This window comes from Globicephala melas, chromosome 2, assembly GCF_963455315.2.
Source record: "Globicephala melas chromosome 2, mGloMel1.2, whole genome shotgun sequence".
In the NCBI taxonomy this organism is placed as follows: Eukaryota; Metazoa; Chordata; class Mammalia; order Artiodactyla; family Delphinidae; genus Globicephala; species Globicephala melas.
In genome coordinates, this window is record NC_083315.2 from 64,725,031 (window position 1) to 64,736,948 (window position 11,918).

Sequence of the window (11,918 nt, forward strand, 5' to 3'; positions counted from 1 at the left end):
TTTTTATCATGAAAGGATGTTGTATTTTGTCAAATGGTTTTTCTGCATTTATTGAGATGATCACGTGAGTTTTATCTTTCATTTTATGAATATATATTGTGTTATTGATTTGCATATGTTGAACCATCCTTGCATACAAAGCATAAAACCCGCCTGGTCATGGTGTACAATCCGTAAGAGTTCTTGAATTCAGTTTGCTAATACTTTGTTGAGACTTTTTGTTCCTGTATTCATCAGGGGTATTGATCTACCGTTTTCATTTCTTGTGGTGTCCTTATCTGGCTTTGGCTTCAGGGTAATGCTCATATCAGTAGAATCAGTTTGGAAGTATTACCTTCTCAAATTTTTGTAAGAGTTTGGGAAGGACTGATGTTGATTATTCTTTGAATGTTTGGTAGAATTCGCCAGTGTAGCCATCTGGTCCTGGGGATTTCTCTGTTGGGAAGTTTATGATTACAGACTTAATCTAGTTGGCTATTATTGGTCTGTTCATATTTTCTATTTCTTCCTGATTTAGTTTTTTTTAATTTATATTTTATATTGGAGTGTAGTTGATTAAGAATGTCGTGTTAGGGGCTTCCCTGGTGGCGCAGTGGTTGAGAGTTCCGCCTGCCGATGCAGGGGACACGGGTTCGTGACCCGGTCCGGGAGGATCCCACGTGCTGCGGAGTGGCTGGGCCCATGAGCCATGGCCACTGAGCCTGTGCATCCGGAACCTGTGCTCCGCAATGGGAGAGACCACAACAGTGAGAGGCCCGCGTACCGCAAAAAAAAAAGAATGTCGTGTTAGTTTGAGATGTACAGCAAAGTAGTTCAGTTATACATATACATGTATCTATTCTTTTTCAAATTCTTTTCCCATTTAGGTTATTACAGAATATTGAGTAGAGTTCCCTGTGCTATACAATAGGTCCTTGTTGTTATCTATTTTAAATATAGTAGTGTGTATATGTCAATCTCAAACTCCCAATTTATCCCTCCCCTTTGGTAACCATAAATTTGTTTTCTGAGTTTGGGAGTCTTTCTGTTTCGTAAATAAGGTTCATCTGTATCATTTTTTTTTTTTTTAGATTCTGCATATAAGAGATATCATCTGATATTTGTCTTTCTGGGTTTTTTAAAAATATTTATTTATTTATTTAGGCTGCACTGGGTCTTAGTTGCAGCATGTGGTCTCTTAGTTGTGGCATGCGAACTCTTAGTTGCGACACATGAGAGATCTAGTTCCCTGACCAGGGATCAAACCTGGGCCCCCTGCGTTGGGAGCTTGTAGTCTTACCCAGCGGACCACCAGGGAAATCCCTTTCTCTGTCTGACTTACTTTACTCAGTGTGACAGTCTTTATGTCCATCCATGTTGCTGCAGATGGCATTATTTTGTTCTTTTCTATGGCTGAGTAATATTCCATCGTATATATGTACATCTCTTTTTTTGCAGTATATGGGCCTTTCACTGTTGTGGCCTCTCCTGTTGCGGAGCACAGGCTCCAGACGCGCAGGCTCAGCAGCCATGGCTCACGGGCCCAGCCGCTCCGTGGCATGTGGGATCTTCCCGGACCGGGGCATGAACCCGCATCCCCTGCATCGGCAGGCAGACTCCCAACCACTGCGCCACAAGGGAAGCCCTGTACACATCTTCTTTATCCATTCCTCTCTTGATGGATATTTAGGTTTCTTCCATATCCTGGCTATTGTAAATAGTGCTACAATGAACATTGGGTTGCATGTATGTTTTCAAATTATGGTTTTCTTTGGGTAGGTGCCTGGGCATGGGATTGCTGGGTCATACAGTAGTTCTATTTTTATTTTTTTAAGGAACCTCCATACTGTTCTCCATAGTGGCTGTACCAGTTCACATTTCCACCAACAGTGTAGAAGGGTCCCCTTTTCTCTACACCCTCTCCAGCATATATTATTTATAGATTTTTTGATGATGGTTATTCTGACCAATGTGAGGTGATGTCTCGTAGCTTTAATTTGCATTTCTCTGATAATAATTAATGATCTTGAGCATCTTTTCATGTGCTTTTTGGCCATCTGTATGTCTTCTTTGGAGAAATGTCTATTTAGATCTGGGTTGTTTTTGATTGGGTTGTTTTGTTTGTTTTTGATATTGAGTTGCATGAGCTGTTTGTATATTTTGGAGATTAATCCCTTGTCGGTAGCATCATTTACAAACCCCATTCTGTGGGTTGTCTTTTCATTTTAAATATTTTAAATATAGCAGCATGAATGCATCAATCCCAGACTGCCCACTTTTCCCTCCCCTTTGGTAACCAGAAGTTTATTTTCTTAGTCTGTTAGTCTGTTTCTGTTTTGTGAATAGGTTCATTTGTATCCTTTTTTTTTTTTTTTAGATTCTGCATATAAGTGATATATATTTGGAGTGATTATTGATATCACTCCTTTCTGTCTCCTTTCTTTTTTTTTGTTTCTGTCTACCTTTGTAAAGTGGTGGTTTTCCTTAGTGATTTGCTCAGTCTTCCCCCCACTCCCTTTTTTTTTTTTAAATGTTTCATGCCTCTAGATTTTTGTTTTGTGGTTACCTTGTGGCTTATAATATATCTCATAGGTAAAATAGTCCTTTTCATGCTGTTGATAGCACCTTGTTGTCATTCGCCTATAAAGATTCAACCCTTTTTACTCCTCCCCTTTTATACTTTTGATGTCCCAATTTTACCTCTTTTTATGTGTGCTTTCATTGTTTTTTATGTCACTAATTAGCATCATTCTGTTTCAGCTGAAGAACTCCTTTCAGCATTTCCTGCATGGCAGGTTTTGTTTGTCTGGGAAAGCCTTTACTTCTCCTTCATAGCTGAAGGTCAACTTCGCTGGATAAAGTATTCTTGGCTGGCCGTATTTATCTTCAACACTTTGAATATGTCATTCCGCTCTCTCCTGGCCTATAGAATTTCTGCTGGGAAATCCACTGATAGCCTTGTGGGGATTCCTTTGTAGGTTACTTTTTTTTTTAACCCCTGGATGCCTTTAAGAGTTTTTCTTTTTTTCTTTGATTTTTGACAGTTTCATTATAGTGTGTTTTGGAGATCTTTTTGCATTGAGATAATAGGGTGTCCTGTTAGCTTATTGGACTTTTATATCCCTTTCCCTCTCCAAGCTTGGGAGATTCTCAGCTATTATTTTTTTAAATACACACTCTCTGCTCCCCTCTCCCTCTCTGCTCCTTCTGGTAGACCATTATTCTTATATTTATTTTGTCGTCATATATGAGAGTTCTCGTAGGTTTTCTTCACTTTTTAAAAATCTTAGTTCTCTCTCCTCCTGAGTCATTTCTAAATTTCTACCCTCCGAGTTGCAGATTCTTTCCCAGATCTCATCTGCCTTATTTCCTAAGCTTTCTGTACATTCTTGATGTCATTCATTGAATTCTTCAGCTCCAGAATTTGTCTGGTTCTTTTTAAAAATTTCAGTATATTTGGTAAACAGCACCTTACATTCAGTAAATTTATTTCTATATTCTTGAATTGCCTGAGTTTTCTTGTAGCTCAGCAAATAAATCCTTCATCACAGCTGTTTTTAATTCTTTTTTTACCTCTTCATTTATTCATTAATCATAGTTTATTTAATCATTAATTAAACATCTTTTTTTTTTTTACAACAAAATGAATCAGTTATATATATACATATGTTCCCATATCTCTTCCCGCTTGCGTCTCCCTCCCTCCCACCCTCCCTATCCCACCCCTCCAGGCGGTCACAAAGCACCGAGCTGATCTCCCTGTGCTATGCGGCTGCTTCCCACTAGCTATCTACCTTACGTTTGGTAGTGTATATATGTCCATGCCTCTCTCTCGCTTTGTCACCGTTTACCCTTCCCCCTCCTCATAGCCTCAAGTCCATTCTCTAGTAAGTCTGTGTCTTTATTCCTGTTTCACTCCTAAGTTTTTCATGACATTTTTTTTTCTTAAATTCCATATATATGTGTTAGCATACGGTATTTGTCGCTCTCTTTCTGACTTACTTCACTCTGTATGACAGACTCTAGGTCTATCCACCTCATTACAAATAGCTCAATTTCCTTTCTTTTTATGGCTGAGTAATATTCCATTGTATTTATGTGCCACATCTTCTTCATCCATTCATCCGATGATGGACACTTAGGTTGTTTCCATCTCTGGGCTATTGTAAATAGAGCTGCAATGAACATTTTGGTACATGACTCTTTTTGAATTATGGTTTTCTCAGGGTATATGCCCAGTAGTGGGATTGCTGGGTCATATGGTAGTTCTATTTGTAGTTTTTTAAGGAACCTCCATACTCTTCTCCACAGTGGCTGTATCAATTTACATTCCCACCAACAGTGTAAGAGGGTTCCCTTTTCTCCACACCCTCACCAGCATTTATTGTTTCTAGATTTTTTGATGATGGCCATTCTGACTGGTGTGAGATGATATCTCATTGTAGTTTTGATTTACATTTCTCTAATGATTAGTGATGTTGAGCATTCTTTCATGTGTTTGTTGGCAGTCTGTATATCTTCTTTGGAGAAATGTCTATTTAGGTCTTCTGCCCATTTTTGGATTGGGTTGTTTGTTTTTTTGTTATTAAGCTGCATGAGCTGCTTATAAATTTTGGAGATTAATCCTTGGTCAGTTGCTTCATTTGCAAATATTTTCTCCCATTCTGAGGGTTGTCTTTTGGTCTTCTTTATGGTTTCCTTTGCTGCGCAAAAGCCTTTAAGTTTCATTAGGTCCCATTTGTTTACTTTTGTTTTTATTTCCATTTCTCTAGGAGGTGGGTCAAAAAGGACCTTGCTGTGATTTATGTCATAGAGTGTCCTGCCTATGTTTTCCTCTAAGAGTTTGATAGTTTCTGGCCTTACATTTAGGTCTTTAATCCATTTTGAGCTTATTTTTGTGTATGGTGTTAGGGAGTGATCTAATCTCATACTTTTACATGTAGCTGTCCAGTTTTCCCAGCACCACTTATTGAAGAGGCTGTCCTTTCTCCACTGTACATTCCTGCCTCCTTTGTCAAAGATAAGGTGACCATATGTGTGTGGGTTTATCTCTGGGCTTTCTATCCTGTTCCATTGATCTATCTTTCTGTTTTTGTGCCAGTACCATACTGTCTTGATTACTGTAGCTTTGTAGTATAGTCTGAAGTCAGGAAGCCTGATTCCTCCAGCTCCGTTTTTCGTTCTCAAGATTGCTTTGGCTATTCGGGGTCTTTTGTGTTTCCATACAAATTGTGAAATTTTTTGTTCTAGTTCTGTGAAAAATGCCAGTGGTAGTTTGATAGGGATTGCATTCAATCTGTAGATTGCTTTGGGTAGTAGAGTCATTTTCACAATGTTAATTCTTCAATCCAAGAACATGGTATATCTCTCCATCTATTTGTATCATCTTTAATTTCTTTCATCAGTGTCTTATAATTTTCTGCATACAGGTCTTTTGTCTCCTTAGGTAGGTTTATTCCTAGATATTTTATTCTTTTTGTTGCAATGGTAAGTGGGAGTATTTTCTTGATTTCACTTTCAGATTTTTCATCCTTAGTGTATAGGAATGCCAGAGATTTCTGTGCATTAATTTTGTATCCTGCTACTTTACCAAATTCATTGATAAGCTCTAGTAGTTTTCTGGCAACATCTTTAGGATTCTCTATGTATAGTATCATGTCATCTGCAAACAGTGACAGCTTTACTTCTTCTTTTCCGATTTGGATTCCTTTTATTTCCTTTTCTTCTCTGATTGCTGTGGCTAAAACTTCCAAAACTATGTTGAATAAGAGTGGTGAGAGTGGGCAACCTTGTCTTGTTCCTGATCTTAGTGGAAATGCTTTCAGTTTTTCACCATTGAGGACGATGTTGGCTGTGGCTTTGTCATATATGGCTTTTATTATGTTGAGGAAAGTTCCCTCTATGCCTACTTTCTGCAGGGTTTTTATCATAAATGGGTGTTGAATTTTGTCGAAAGCTTTCTCTGCATCTATTGAGATGATCGTATGGTTTTTCTCCTTCAATTTGTTAATATGGTGTATCACGTTGATTGATTTGCGTATATTGAAGAATCCTTGCATTCCTGGAATAAACCCCACTTGATCATGGTGTATGATCCGTTTAATGTGCTGTTGGATTCTGTTTGCTGGTATTTTGTTGAGGATTTTTGCATCTATGTTCATCAGTGATACTGGCCTGTAGTTTTCTTTCTTTGTGACATCCTTGTCTGGTTTTGGTATCAAGGTGATGGTGGCCTCGTAGAATGAGTTGGGGAGTATTCCTCCCTCTGCTATATTTTGGAAGAGTTTGAGAAGGATAGGTGATAGCTCTTCTCTAAATGTTTGATAGAATTCGCCTGTGAAGCCATCTGGTCCTGGGCTTTTGCTTGTTGGAAGATTTTTAATCACAGTTTCAATTTCAGTGCTTGTGATTGGTCTGTTCATATTTTCTATTTCTTCCTGATTCAGACTTGGCAGGTTGTGCCTTTCTAAGAATTTGACCATTTCTTCCAGGTTGTCCATTTTATTGGCATAAAGTTGCTTGTAGTAATCTCTCATGATCTTTTGTATTTCTGCAGTGTCAGTTGTTACTTCTCCTTTTTCATTTCTAATTCTATTGATTTGAGTCTTACCCCTTTTTTTCTTGATGAGTCTGGCTAATGGTTTATCAATTTTGTTTATCCTTTGAAAGAACCAGCTTTTAGTTTTATTGATCTTTGCTATCGTTTCCTTCATTTCTTTTTCATTTATTTCTGATCTGATTTTTATGATTTCTTTCCTTCTGCTAACTTTGAGGTTTTCTTGTTCTTCTTTCTCTAATTGCTTTAGGTGCAAGGTTAGGTTGTTTATTCGAGATGTTTCCTGTTTCTTAAGGTAGGATTGTATTGCTATAAACTTCCCTCTTAGTACTGCTTTTGTTGCGTCCCATAGATTTTGGGTCATCGTGTCTCCATTGTCATTTGTTTCTAGGTATTTTTTTATTTCCTCTTTGATTTCTTCAGTGATCGTTATTAAGTAGTGTTTTGTTTAGCCTCCATGTGTTTGTATTTTTTACAGATTTTTTCCTGTAATTGATATCTAGTCTCATAGCGTTGTGGTCGGAAAAGATACTTGGTACAATTTCAATTTTCTTAAATTTACCAAGGCTTGACTTGTGACCCAAGATATGATCTATCCTGGAGAATGTTCCATGAGCACTAGAGAAAAATGTGTATTCTGTTGTTTTTGGATGGAATATCCTATAAATATCAATTAAGTCCATCTTGTTTAATGTATCATTTAAAGCTTGTATTTCCTTATTTATTTTCATTTTGGATGATCTGTCCATTGGTGAAAGTGGGGTGTTAAAGTCCCCTACTATGAATGTGTTACAGTTGATTTCCCTTTTTATGGCTGTTAGTATTTGCCTTATGTATTGAGGTGCTCCTATGTTGGGTGCATAAATATTTACAATTGTTATATCTTCTTCTTGGATCGATCCCTTGATCATTATGTAGTGTCCTTCTTTGTCTCTTCTAATAGTCTTTATTTTAAAGTCTATTTTGTCTAATATGAGAATTGCTACTCCAGCTTTCTTTTGGTTTCCATTTGCATGAAATACCTTTTTCCATCCCCTTACTTTCAGTCTGTATGTGTCTCTAGGTCTGAAGTGGGTCTCTTGTAGACAGCAAATATATGCGTCTTGTTTTTGTATCCATTCAGCCAATCTGTGTCTTTTGGTGGGGGCATTTAGTCCATTTACATTTAAGGTAATTATCGATATGTGTGTTCCCATTCCCATTTTCTTAATTGTTTTGGGTTCGTTATTGTAGGTCTTTTCCTTCTTTTGTGTTTCTTGCCTAGAGAAGTTCCTTTAGCAGTTGTTGTAGAGCTGGTTTGGTGGTGCTGAACTCTCTCAGCTTTTGCTTGTCTGTAAAGGTTTTAATTTCTCCATCAAATCTGAATGAGATCCTTGCTGGGTAGAGTAATCTTGGTTGCAGGTTTTTCTCCTTCATCACTTTCAGTATGTCCTGCCAGTCCCTTCTGGCTTGCAGAGTTTCTGCTGAAAGATCAGCTGTTAACCTTATGGGGATTCCCTTGTGTGTTATTTGTTGTTTTTCCCTTGCTGCTTTTAATATGCTTTCTTTGTATTTAATTTTTGACAGTTTGATTAATATATGTCGTGGCGTATTTCTCCTTGGATTTATCCTGTATGGGACTCTCTGTGCTTCCTGGACTTGATTAACTATTTCCTTTCCCATATTAGGGAAGTTTTCAACTATAATCTCTTCAAATATTTTCTCAGTCCCTTTCTTTTTCTCTTCTTCTTCTGGAACCCCTATAATTCGAATGTTGGTGCGTTTAATGTTGTCCCAGAGGTCTCTGAGACTGTCCTCAGTTCTTTTCATTCTTTTTTCTTTATTCTGCTCTGCAGTAGTTATTTCCACTATTTTATCTTCCAGGTCACTTATCCGTTCTTCTGCCTCAGTTATTCTGCTATTGATCCCATCTAGAGTATTTTTCATTTCATTTATTGTGTTGTTCATCATTGTTTGTTTCATCTTTAGTTCTTCTAGGTCCTTGTTAACTGATTCTTGCATTTTGTCTATTCTATTTCCAAGATTTTGGATCATGTTTACCATCATTATTCTGAATTCTTTTTCAGGTAGACTGCCTAGTTCCTCTTCATTTGTTAGGTCTGGTGGGTTTTTATCTTGCTCCTTCATCTGCTGTGTGTTTTTCTGTCTTTTCATTTTGCTTATCTTACTGTGTTTGGGGTCTCCTTTTTGCAGGCTGAAGGTTCGTAGTTCCTGTTGTTTTTTGTGTCTGTCCCCAGTGGCTAAGGTTGGTTCAGTGGGTTGTGTAGGCTTCCTGGTGGAGGGGACTAGTGCCTGTGTTGTGGTGGATGAGGCTGGATCTTGTCTTTCTGGTGGGCAGGTCCACGTCTGGTGGTGTGTTTTGGGGTGTCTGTAGACTTACTATGATTTTGGGCAGCCTCTCTGCTAATGGGTGGGGTTGTGTTCCTGTCTTGCTAGTTGTTTGGCATAGGATGTCCAGCACTGTAGCTTGCTGGTCGTTGAGTGAAGCTGGGTGCTGGCGTTGAGATGGAGATCTTTGGGAGATTTTCGCTGTTTCGTATTATGTGCAGCTGGGAGGCCTCTTGTGGACCAGTGTCCTGAAGTTGGCTCTCCCACCTCAGAGGCACAGCACTAACTCCTGGCTGCAGCACCAAGAGCCTTTCATCCACAGGGCTCCTTATTTTGGGATGATTCGTTGTCTATTCATGTATTCCACAGATGCAGGGTACATCAAGTTGATGGAGCTTTAATCCGCTGCTTCTGAGGCTGCTGGGAGAGATTTCCCTTTCTCTTCTTTGTTCTTACAGCTCCCAGGGGCTCAGCTTTGGATTTGGCCCCGCCTGTGCGTGTAGGTTGCTGGAGGGCGTCTGTTCTTTGCTCAGACAGGACGGGGTTAAAGGAGCCGCTGATTCGGAGGCTCTGGCTCACGGCGGGGGGTAGGGAGGGTAACGGAGTGCAGGGCGGGCCTGCGGCGGCAGAGGCCAGCGTGATGTTGCACCAGCCTGAGGCGCGCCGTGTGTTCTCCCGGGGGAGTTGTCCCTGGATCCCGGGACCCTGGCAGTGGCAGGCTGCACAGGCTCCCCGGAAGGGGGTGTGGAGAGTGACCTGTGTTCGCACACAGGCTTCTTGGTGGCGTGGCGGCAGCAGCGGCCTTAGCGTCTCATGTCTGTCTCTGGGGTCCGCACTTTTAGCCGCGGCTCGCGCCTGTCTCTGGAGCTCTCTTAAGCAGCGTTCTTAATCCCCTCTCCTCGTGCACCAGGAAACAAAGAGGGAAGAAAAAGTCTCTTGCCTCTTCGGCAGGTCCAGACTTTTTCCCGGACTCCCTCCCGGCTAGCCGCGGTGCACTAACGCCCTGCAGGCTGTGTTCACGCCGCCAACCTCAGTCCTCTCCCGGCGCTCCGACAGAAGCCGGAGCCTCAACTCCCAGCCCCGTCCGCCCCGTCGGGCGAGCAGACAAGCCTATGCTGGTGAGTGCCGGTCGGCACCGATCCTCTGTGCGGGAATCTCTCCGCTTTGCCCTCCGCACCCCTGTTGCTGTGCTCTCCTCCGCGGCCCCGAAGCTCCCCCACTCCGCCACCCGCAGTCTCTGCCCGCGAAGGGGCTTCCTAGTGTGTGGACACTTTTCCTCCTTCACAGCTCCCTCCCGCTGGTGCAGGACCTGTTTTTGATTCTTTATCAGATCACAGTGTTCTGTGCCTTTGGTGTCAGCTGCTGGAGAATTATTGTTTTTCTCATTGTGATACCATATCACTGATTTTTCGTAGTGCTTGGTAAAATGTGCCCCTGCCATTGAGTGTGAAGTAGCACACATTTTTCTTTTCTTAGTTGCTTACTTTGTTCAACACTGGCAATTAGAAACCTTGCTTTTATTCTCCAGAAGGTGGCACCATAGCTCAAGTTTTCGGTTTCTCTACCTGAGCTGGCTCTGGGGCTGTGCTAGGGAGTGCCTGTGAAAAAGCTGGCAGCAGAGTGGGCAAGTGTGGGCTCAGCACCTGTGGTTGCCCACAGCCTAGCAGGGAGATCCTCCACTGCGGGGAGCCCCCAGAGGGCCACGCACGGACCTCCTGCCGAAATATGAGGCCGACAGACGGCAGGGAGTGAGATACTCCAGTGCCCTTTGTTCTTGTCTCCCTCTTTCCACTTCCACTAGTCAGGGAGGTCGCTCCTGAGGAAATCGTGCTGCTGGAGAGAAAGAGGTTCCTCCAGCTGTGACCAGCCAGGCAGTCCCTTAGAGACCTCTGTGAGGGAGGTGGCTGCTGTCCCCGGCAGTGGACGCCCAGTGTGCTCCTGCTCATTTTCTGCCTCCAAACTGGTCTCCGTCCTGCTCCCCACAGTGTGCCAGGTTCTCTGTCGGGCTGGCTGGACCTCCTGTCCACCCGCTGCTGCACTCCCATTCCCACCGCGCCCACAGCGAGTGGGGCTGAGCAGCTCCCTTGGATCTGCAGCCCTCTCCAAGCTCCATCCATTCCGAAGCGCTTATCAGTAGAAATCTTTTGGATGTTCTGGTGTAATGTACAGAGATACTTTTGTTCAGTTATGAATGACCCATTAGTTGTTCCTTTTTTTCCCCCTCTTTTATTTGCAACTCACACTGCCATGATGCTGCCATCACTTGCTCCTCTACTTTATATCTATGCATGTGCGTTGGGTATAATATCAGTAATTTAAAATTTTCATACCTGGAGACTGAGTGCTGGTCTTGAAAGCCTAAGTTGAATGAAGTAAAAGGAAGATTCCAAATCAAACACAGTCGGTGTGTAAAGGATTGCCCAGGGGCTGCAGTACACCCAGTGGGCTGGGAGAATATTCCTGGTTTTCAACAGAGGAAATAGCCCCTTTTGAAGCTGTTCATTTGCATGCTGAAACAAGTATCCTCAACGTAGTGAGGGAAATTTCTAGTGCTTTCTTTTAATTCATCCCGCAAACGTGCCAGCAAGGCCCAATGCTAGGTTCTGGGACTAAGTGTTAAATTACTATCACACAACCTTGTATTTTAGTGCTTTTTATTTCAGTTCTTTTGGTATATCTAAATGTCAGAAAGTACATATATACAAAATTCAGAACACCTTCCTAAAATGGTTTTAGTATTGGCCAGTCTCTGACATCTTTATTTTGAAAGTTTGAATTGTCAAATATATGTCTAAAGTGCATTCTTGCAGCTAATCAATAGCAGCATTTGTTTTGTTTATAAACCCTTAAATATTCAGACAGGAAGTAGAAAAGTCACAATAAAAAGCAGAGCGTGATCTAGATATATTCTTTCTTAATCAGCCAAGACAAATACATGCATGAATTAGTTTATAAGTATACAAGAAATATACAAAACATAGCATTATAAAAAAGTTCATACGGCATGAGAAAGGTGTCTTTCTCTGTTATTAATATTAAATATGGCAAGGTGTAT

At 41.2% G+C, this 11,918-nt stretch overlaps 1 long non-coding RNA gene across 1 annotated transcript in view; it reads left to right on the forward strand.

The window, feature by feature from the left end:
- The window catches only part of LOC115862860 (uncharacterized), a 65,011-nt gene that overhangs the window by 44,470 nt on the left and 8,623 nt on the right, over nt 1-11,918 (forward strand). The window lies entirely within an intron of this gene.